Source organism: Sapajus apella, unplaced genomic scaffold (assembly GCF_009761245.1).
Source record: "Sapajus apella isolate SASKATOON/1434 unplaced genomic scaffold, GSC_monkey_1.0 scaffold156, whole genome shotgun sequence".
Classification (NCBI taxonomy): Eukaryota; Metazoa; Chordata; class Mammalia; order Primates; family Cebidae; genus Sapajus; species Sapajus apella.
Genome location: NW_022437096.1, coordinates 1,678,973 through 1,688,942, shown reverse-complemented (window position 1 = coordinate 1,688,942; position 9,970 = coordinate 1,678,973). Strand labels below are relative to the sequence as shown.

The window sequence follows — 9,970 nt, the reverse complement described above, 5'->3', positions numbered from 1 at the left end:
ACTGAGTGGGGAAAGCCATGGCACCCCTCCTCCTTCACCCATCTCATTAGGAGGATCCTGGAGATGTCACCCGGGACCCACTCCAGCTAAACAAGGTCTGCTGGGATGCTTCTGGAAAAGCCTTTATTTCCTGAAGAAAAAGAGCCTCTCAGGGAGAGCTGTAGCTACAGGCGTTCCTGAGCATGAGGATGATGCCTGGATGAACACTGAGGCCCAGCAGCCCAGAACTCTCATGCAAGAGACATATGCATATTTAGAATTCTTGAGCCATACCAGTGGGTTTCCCCTGGTCTGTTAACAGACTGTGCAGGAACAGTCACTGAAAGACTGACATGGATGTCAGGACCAGCTCACTGGGAAGAGAGCCAGCGGAGACCCAGCAGGGACACAGGCCCTTCCCTGGGGCACAGTGCTGGACAGAGGGGCTGCACACAGGAGACCCCATTACCGAAGCAGTCCACCACTACAGAGGTAGTCTGCCATTGCTGAGGCAGCCCACCATTACAGAGACTCTGCCATTACAGAAGTGGGCCGCCATTGCCAAGGCATTTCTAACTATACCTGTATAAACAGGACTGCAGGGAAGTTCACACAGCAGCTAGGCAGAGCCCACAGCAACTCAGCAAAGCCTCTGCAGGCAGACTGTGACTAGGCTGTGTCCCCGCTGGGCAGGGCAGCCCTGAAAAAAGGCAGCAGCGTGACAGAAACTTATAAATAAAGCCCTAACTCCCTGGGACACAGCACCTGGGGTGAAAAAAAGGCATTTATGAGTTCTGCTGCAGCAGACTTAAACGTACCTGCCCAGCAGCTCTGAATGAACAATGGAGCTCACAGCTCAGCAACTGAGCTCCTATAAAGGACAGTCTCCCCAAGCAGCTCCCTGACCCCCATATATCCAAAGAGTCATCTCATAAAGGAGAGCTCAGACTGACATCTGGGGGGTATGCTTCTGGGAAAAAGATAGCAGAAGAAACTGGCAGCAACCCTTAGTGTTCTGCAGCCACTGCAGGTGATCCCCAGGCAAGCAGGGCCTGGAGTGGACCTCAGGAGTCATACAGCAGAGGGTCCTGACTGTTAGAAGGAAAACTAAGAAACAGAAAGAAATAACTTCATCATCAACAAACTGGACATCCACTCAGAGACCCAATCTGAAAGTCAACAACTACAAAGACGACAGGTGGATAAATCCACAAAGATGGGAAAAAATGAGCGCAAAAAGGATGAAAACACCCAAAACCAGAATGCCTCTCCTCCTGCAAGGGATCACAACTCCTCACCAGCAAGTGAACAAGGCTGGATGGAGAATGAGTCTGATGAATTGAAAGAAACAGGCTTCAGAAGGTGGGTAATAAGAAACTTCACTGAGCTAAAAGAACATGTTCTAACGCAATGCAAAGAAACTAAGAACCTGGAAAAAAGATTTGATGAAATGTTAACGAGAATAAACAGCTTAGAAAGGAATATGAATTGATGGAGCTGAAAGACACAACACGAGAACTTCACGAAGCATATACAAGTTGCAACAGCTGAACTGACCAAGTAGAAGAAGAAAGGATATCAGAGGTCGAAGATCAACTCAATGAAATAAAATGAGAAGGCAAGATTAGAGAAAAAAGGGTAAAAAGGAATGAACAAAGTCACCAAGAACTATGGGACTATGTGAAAACACTTAATCTACATTTGATAGGTGTACCTGAATGTGACGGAGAGAATGAATCCAAGCTGGAAAATACTCTTCAGGATATTATCCAGGAAAACTTCCCCAACCTAGCAAGGCAAGCCAATTTCAAAGTCCAGGAAATACAGAGAATACCACAAAGATACTCTCCAAGAAGAGCAACTCCAAGGCACATAATCATCAGATTCACCAGGGTTGAAATGAAGGAGAAAATGTTAAGGGCAGCCAGAGAGAAAAGTCAGGTTACCCACAAAGGGTAGCCCATCAGACTCACAGCAGATCTCTCAGCAGAAACACTACAAGCCAGAAGAGAGGAGGTGGCCAATATTCAACATCCTTAAAAAAAAGAACTTTCAACCCAGAATTTCATATTGAGCCAAACTAAGCTTCACAAGTGAAGAAATAAAATCCTTTATGAACAAGCAATTACTTAGAGATTTCATCACCACCATGCCTGCTTTACAAGAGCTCCTGAAAAAAGCACAAAACATAGAAAGGAACAACCAGTACCAGCCACTCCAAAAATATACCAAATGGTAAAGAGCATTGACACAATGAAGAAACTGCATCAACTAATGGGCAATACAGCCAGCTAGCATCAAAATGGCAGGATCAAATTCACACATAACAATATTAACCCTAAATGTAAATGGGCTAAATGCCCCAATCAAAAGACACAGACTGGCAAATTGGATAAAAAGCCAAAACCCATCTCACATGCAAGGATACACAAAGGCTCAAAATAAAGGGATGGAGGAAGATTTACCAAGCAAATGGAGAGCAAAAAAAAAAAGCAAGAGTTGCCATTCTCGTCTCTGATAAATTAGACTTTAAACCAACAAAGATCAAAAGAGACAAAGAAGGACATTACATAATGGTAAAAAGATCAACGCAACAAGAAGAGGTAACGATCCTAAATATATATGTGCCCAATACAGGAGCAGCCAGATACATAAAGCAAGTTCTTAATGACTTACAAAGAGACCTAGACTCCCACACAATAACAGTGGGAGACTTTAACACTCCATTGTCAATACAAGACAGATCAACGAAGCAGAAAATTAACAAGGATATCCAGGACTTGAACTCAGACCTGGACCAAGCAAACCTAATGACATTTACAGAATTCTCCACCCCAGATCCACAGAATATACATTCTTCTCAGCTCCACATCACACCTACTCTAAAATTGACCACATAATTGGAAGTAAGTCACTCTTCAGCAAATGCAAAAGAACGGAAATTATAACAGTCTCTCAGACCACAGTGCAATCAAGTTAGAATTCAGAATTCAGAAACTAACTCAGAACCACAGAGCTTCATGGAAACTGAACAACTGACTCTTGAATGTTGACTGGATAAACAATGAAATAAAGGCAGAAATAAAGATGTTCTTTGAAACCAAGAACGAAGACACAACATACCAGAATCTCTGGGACACATTTAAAGCAGTGTCTAGAGGAAAATATATATCAATAAATGACCACATGAGAAGCAAGGAAAGATCTAAAATCAACACCCTATTGTCAAAATTGAAAGAGCTAGAGGAGCAAGATCAAAAAAACTCAAAACCTACCAGAAGACAAGAAATAACTAAGACCAGAGCAGAACTGAAGGAGACAGAGACACAAAAAACCCTTCAAAAAATCAATAAATCCAGGAGCTGGTTTTTTGAAAAGATCAACAAAATAGACCACTAACCAGATTAATAAAAAAGAAAAGAGAGCATACTCAAATAAATGCAATAAAAAACGATAAAGGGGCTATCACCACAGATTCCACAGAAATACAAACCATCAGAGATTATTACAAACAACTCTATGCACATAAACTAGTAAACCTGGGAGAAATGGATAAATTCCTGGACACTTGCCTCCTCCCAAGCCTAAACCAGGAAGAAGTCAAAAACCCTGAATAGACCAATAACAAGGGCAGAAGTTGAGGCAGCAATTAAAAGCCTACCACCCAAAAAAAGCCCAGGTGCAGATGGGTTCACAGCTAAATTCTACCAGACATACAAAGAGGAGCTGGTACCATTCCTTCTGAAACTATTCCAAACAATCTGAAAAGAGGGAATCCTTCCCAAATCATTTTATGAGACCAACATCATCCTGACACCAAAACCTGGTAGAGACTCAGCAAGAAAAGAAAACTTCAGGCCAATATCCATGATGAACATAGATGCAAAAATCTTCAATAAAATACTGGCAAACTGATTGCAACAGCACATCAAAAAGCTTATCCACCATGATCAAATAGGCTTCATCCCAGGGATGCAAGGCTGGTTCAACATACACAAGTCTATAAACATAAATCACCACATAAACATAACCAAAGACAAAAACCACATGATTATCTCAATTGATGCAGAGAAGGCCTTTGACAAAATTCAACAGCCCTTTTTGCTAAAAACCCTCAATAAACTAGGTATTGATGGAACGTATCTCAAAATAATAAAAGCTATTTATGACAAACCAACAGCAAATATCATACTGAATGGGCAAAAACTGGAAGCATTCCCCTTGAAATCTGGCACTAGACAAGGATGCCCTCTCTCACCACTCCTATTCAATATAGTACTGGAAGTTCTAGCCAGAGTAATCCGGCAAGAAAAAGAAATAAAGTGTATTCAAATAGGAAAGGAGGAAGTCAAATTATCTCTATTTGCATACGATATGATTGTATATTTAGAAGACCCCATCATCTCAGCCCAAAATCTCCTGAAACTGATAAACAACTTCAGTAAAGTCTCAGGATACAAAATCAATGTGCAAAAATCACAAGCATTCCTATACACCAATAATAGACTTAAAGAGAGCCAAATCAAGAATGAACTGCCATTCACAATTGCTGCAAAGAGAATAAAATACCTAGGAATACAACTAACAAGGAATGTAAAGGACCTCTTCAAGGAGAACTACAAGCTCAACGAAATAAGAGAGGACACAAACAGATGGAGAAACTTTCTATGCTCATGGTTAGGAATAATCAATATCGTGAAAATGGCCATACTGCCCAAAGTAATTTACAGATTCAATGCTATCCCCATCAAGCTACCAAAGACCTTCTTCACAGAGCTGGAAAAAAACACCTTAAAATTCATATGGAACAAAAGAGAGCCCGCATAGCCAAGTCAATTCTAAGCAAAAAGAACAAAGCTGGAGGCATCACACTACTGGACTTCAAACTATACTACAAGGCTACAGTAATCAAAACAGCATGGTACTCATACCAAAACAGAGATGTAGACCAATGGAACAGAACAGAGGCCTTGGAGGCAACACCACACATCTGCAACCATCTGATCTTTGACAAACCTGACAAAAACAAGCAATGGGGAAAGGATTCCCTGTTTAATAAATGGTGTTGGGAAAACTGGTTAGCCATGTGCAGAAAGCAGAAACTGGACCCCTTCCTGACACCTTAGAGTAAAATTAGCTCCAGATGGATTAAAGACTTAAACATAACACCTAACACCATAAAAACCCTAGAAGAAAATCTAGGCAAAACCATTCAGGACATAGGCGTAGGCAAGGACTTCATGACCAGAACAACAAAAGCATTGTCAACAAAAGCCAAAATAGACGAATGGGACCTAATCAAACTCCACAGCTTCTGCACGGCAAAAGAAACAGTCATTAGAGTGAATTGGCGACCAACAGAATGGGAAAAAATTTTTGCAATCTACCCATCTGACAAAGGGCTAATAGAATCTACAAAGAACTAAAACAGATTTACAAGAAAAAAACAAGCCCATTCAAAAGTGGGCAAAGGATATGAACAGACACTTTACAAAAGAAGACATACATGAGGCCAACAGACATATGAAAAACATATGAAAAAATGCTCATCATCACTGGTCATTAGAGAAATGCAAATCAAAACTACATTGAGATACCATCTCACGCCAGTTAGAATGGCGATCATTAAAAAATCTGGAGACAACAGATGCTGGAGAGGATGTGGAGAAACAGGAACACTTTTACACTGTTGGGAGTGTAAATTAATTCAACCATTGTGGAAGATAGTATGGCAATTCCTCAAGAACCTAGAAATAGAAATTCCATTTGACCCAGCAATCCCATTACTGGGTATATATCCAAAGGATTATAAATCATTCTACTATAAGGACATGTGCACACGAATGTTCATTGCAGCACTGTTTACAATAGCAAAGTCCTGGAACCAACCCAAATGCCCATCAATGATAGACTGGACAGGGAAAATGTGGCACATATACACCATGGAATATTATGCAGCCATAAAAAATGATGGGTTCGTGTCCTTTGTAGCGACATGGATGAACCTGGAAACCATCATTCTCAGCAAACTGACAACAAGAACAGAAAGTCAACACCATGTGTTCTCTCACTCATAGGTGGCTGTTGAACAATGAGAACACATGGACACAGGGAGGGGAGCATCACACACTGGGGTCTGTTGGGGGGAAATAGGGGAGGGACAGCGGGGGGATGGGGAGTTGGGGAGAGATAGCATGGGGAGAAATGCCAGATATAGGTGATGGGGAGGAAGGCAGCAAATCACACTGCCATGTGTGTACCTATGCAACAATCTTGCATGTTCTTCACATGTACCCCAAAACCTAAAATGCAATTAAAAAAACACACATATATGACACTTAGAATTGTACCTGGCACATTAATAAAACCTTGTACATTAAAAAAAAATCTGCATTTATAAACAGAAATTTCTTTAAATGTTTAAAGAAAACCTAGTATTTTAATTAGTAACCTCATAAACTACCTGTTAATTGTAAAGCCCTAAGTAACCATAAATGGTTTTTCCTCAAGAATACAAACTCTTCTTACAGCACCATTTAAAATTTTTTTTATTTTTGAGACATGGTCTCGCTCTGTTGCCCAGGCTGGAGTGCAGTGGTACGATCTCGGCTCACTGCAACCTCTACCTCCTGAGTTCAACCAATGCTCCTGCCTCAGCTTCCTGCGTAGCTGAGGCTACAGGCATGCGCCACCACATGCAGCTAATTTTTGTAATTTTAGTAGAGACAGGGTTTCACCATGTTGCCCAAGCTGGTCTCTAACTCCTGACCTCAGATGATCTGCCCACCTCGGCCTCTCAAAGTGCTGGGATTACAGGCGTAAGTGCCTGGCCCACTTTTAAAATGAAGCAGAAGAAAATTCCCAGTTACAAATCCTACCCAAATTATAAATTCCCTATAAAGGAACCTATGGAGAAATGAGGAGTAGAATGAAGCGAGTGGACATCAGAGCAGGAGGATGGGAAGACACCCCTGCAAAAACCTCTGCCTCTCAACTCAAAATGCCAATGAGAATTTTTGTAGAGGTAAAATACTGAATACAGCCACAGAGCCTTATAAAATAACAAGGTGGATTACTTTACTAACATAGAAAGATGGGCTGTAAAACAATGTACAGCATGGTGTCTCCTGGGGCCCAGAGACTCCCCTCTCCCTTCATCAGCCTCTGTCATCTGTGTTTGCCCCCAGCAGCAACACTCCCACCCCTCCTCCTCCTCCTGGTTGTCACTCCCTCCAAGTATCCCCTCCCTGCCTCAAGAGTGTCTCTATCTCCGGCCCCCTCTCCCTCTCTCCTCAATTTCCTCCAGGGCAGTGCCTTTGCAGTGGGTGGAATGATAGGCCTCTGGCCTCCACTCTGTCTACTGCTACCCTTGCTCAAGGCTGCTCAACCAGGGAGGAGACGGGCATCTGGCAGGGTAGTCACTGGGGCCAGAGGGAATGGTCAGTCAGGACACATTCTGGAAGAACACTTGCTGGATTTGCTGCCATGGCAAGTGTTCAGATCTCTCACTGTGATTGTCTGTTTCTCCTGTCAGTTCCAGTTCTTTCTGTTCCAACAGCATTTCAGAGCTGTGTTCTTTGATGCTTTTATGTTTAGCATTGTTGTATCATCCTGTTAACCTGACCATTTGGTCACTGAGATGTCCCTCCAGTCTAATGAGTTCTCCCGCCTGGGGCTGTGCCATCTGATGTGAACGGCCCTAGCAGACGTGGGTGGTGCTCTGGCTTCTGGCCTCGCATTCACTCTGCGTCCTTGGACTTGATGTGTAAGTCCTGTGAATGAACACAGCTGGGTTTTGTCACTGTATCCAATCTCACACACTGAATCAGGGTATGCATTCCACTTATATTTAATATGCTTGCAGATACACTTGGTTTAAATCTACCATTTGCTTGTCTCCTGTGTGTACCATCTGGTTATTTTTTCTTTCTTCTTTGGGATTAGTGAAAGTAGTTATTAGCCCAATTTCTTCTTTATCAATTTTCTGAACATGTTTATTGCTTTTAGTGGTTACCCTAGAGATCACATGACAGATGTCAGAGTCTACTTATTTATTTAGAGATGAAGTCTTGCTCCATCGCCCAGGCTGGAGTGCAGTGGCACCATCTCAGCTCACTGCAACCTCTGCCTCCTGGGTTCAAGCAATTATCATGCCTCAACCTCCTGAGTAGCTGGGACTACAGGCACACATCACCACGCCTGGTTTTTTATTTGTATTTTTTTAGTAGAGACAGGGTTTCACCATGTTGGCCAGGCTGGTCTTAAACTGCTGACCTCAGGTGATCTGCCTGCCTCAGCCTCCCAAAGTGTTGGGATTATAGATGTGAACCACTGGGCGTGGCTCAGAATCTCCTTTAAATCCATAAATCCATGCTTTCACCCCTTACAGGACAGTGCAATCATTATTTCCCTCCCAGCTTTTGTGCTTACTGTCCATGTGTCATACGTCTACCTGTATTTTAAACCCTAAGAGATAGTTTTAGGCAGTCCACTATTTATTTAGCTTTCCCGTTTCCATTCCTTTTAGGAATGTTCCTCTTTCCTTCCCACATCAAATGTCCACCTGGAGAATTCCCTCCAGGATATATTTTAGGCCTGGTTGGCTGGTGACACATTTTTAAAATTTTTTATTTTGCCCCCAAACTTAAGTTTACCCTCACTTTTGAAGAATCTTCACACTGGGTATAAAAATCTAGATTGGTAATTATTTCCTTTCAGCATTTTAAAGCAGCCACTCAACTGTTCCAGCTATTTGTTTTAGAGAGTCAGCTGCCAGCTTTATTGCTCCCCTGAAGGTAAAAGTGTCTCTTTCTCTTTGGGTTTCAGCACTTTGCCGTGATGTGCCTAGGTGCAGGTTTTTTGTCACTTTTAATTTATCCTCTTTGGGGTTCAAAGATATTAACACTTGTGGGTGATGTCCCAACAGTTGTGGAAAGTCTTCAACTGTGATATCATCCAAACGGCACTCCACCACTTCGCTCCCCTCTTCTGGGACTCCCATTGGCTGTGTGCTGCAGCTTTCTCTTGCACTATGTCTCTCAGGCACTTTTCACCTCTCTGTAATCTAATGTTTTCTACTGGCTTGTCTTCCAACACAGTAATCCTTTCATCTCTATGTCTAATGCAATATTAACTACATCTAGGCAACTCTTCATTCCTTATTGTGTTTTTCAGCTTCAGCATGTTTACAGATTCTTACCCTCTAGCGGCATTCTCCACCTTCTCATTCATATTGAATGTATAAATCATCAAGTCCATGTCTGAAACCCTGGTATTTGGATCACGTGTGACACTATTTCTGTTGTCTTCTTATTCTCTTTCCTTTCAGTCATTTGGTTCTTTTTTTTCCAGTGTGTCTCGTCAATTTTTATGAGAGTCAAACCGTTTATCTGTAAAGTTATAGGAGCTCTGATCTTTTCATTGAAAAAAAGTTTAGTTCTCCTCTGGTAGAAAGGTGAGACAGGGCAGATCACCCTGAGGCAGTCAAGGCTGAGATGACTCAAGCCACATCCAGACTTGGTGAGGGCTGGGCCCTCTCCAGTTTGCCCTTCAGGGGTCTCGCCTGGAAATCTCAGCATTTTCTCAATGGCAGGCGCTGAATTCCTGTTTTGTCTCCCTTGCCCAAGGATGTCTCAGCTTTCCAGGCTTTTGCTACTATCTTTGGGTTTTTTATTTTTTTTTCAGATGGGGTTTCACCATGTTGGTCAGGCTGGTCTTGAACTCCTGACCTCAGGTGATCCGCCCGCCTTGGCCACCAAAGTGCTTGGATTACAGGCGTGAGCCATGACGCCCGGCCTATCTTTGGGTTTCTAAGCCTCCTGCCTTGAGCACAAGCAGCCACCAGGAATGGGTACCTGCTGCAGGGTAAGCTGCACACACAGTTCTCCGAGGCACCGGCGTCCTGCATGGAACTCACCCTTCTCCGAGGTTCCGGCATCCTGCAGGGAACTCACCCTTCTCCGAGGCTCCGGCGTCCTGCAGGGAACTCACA

The 9,970-nt window shown here is 42.8% G+C and overlaps 1 long non-coding RNA gene across 1 annotated transcript in view; it reads left to right on the top strand.

Moving 5' to 3' along the window:
- The first annotated feature begins 8,238 nt into the window (after window positions 1-8,238).
- The window catches only part of LOC116541808, a 2,609-nt gene continuing 877 nt past the window's right edge, over window positions 8,239-9,970 (top strand). The window contains exon 1 of the long non-coding RNA XR_004264956.1: window positions 8,239-9,906. This is a non-coding gene — a long non-coding RNA (uncharacterized LOC116541808). The remainder of the gene's footprint in view (window positions 9,907-9,970) is intronic.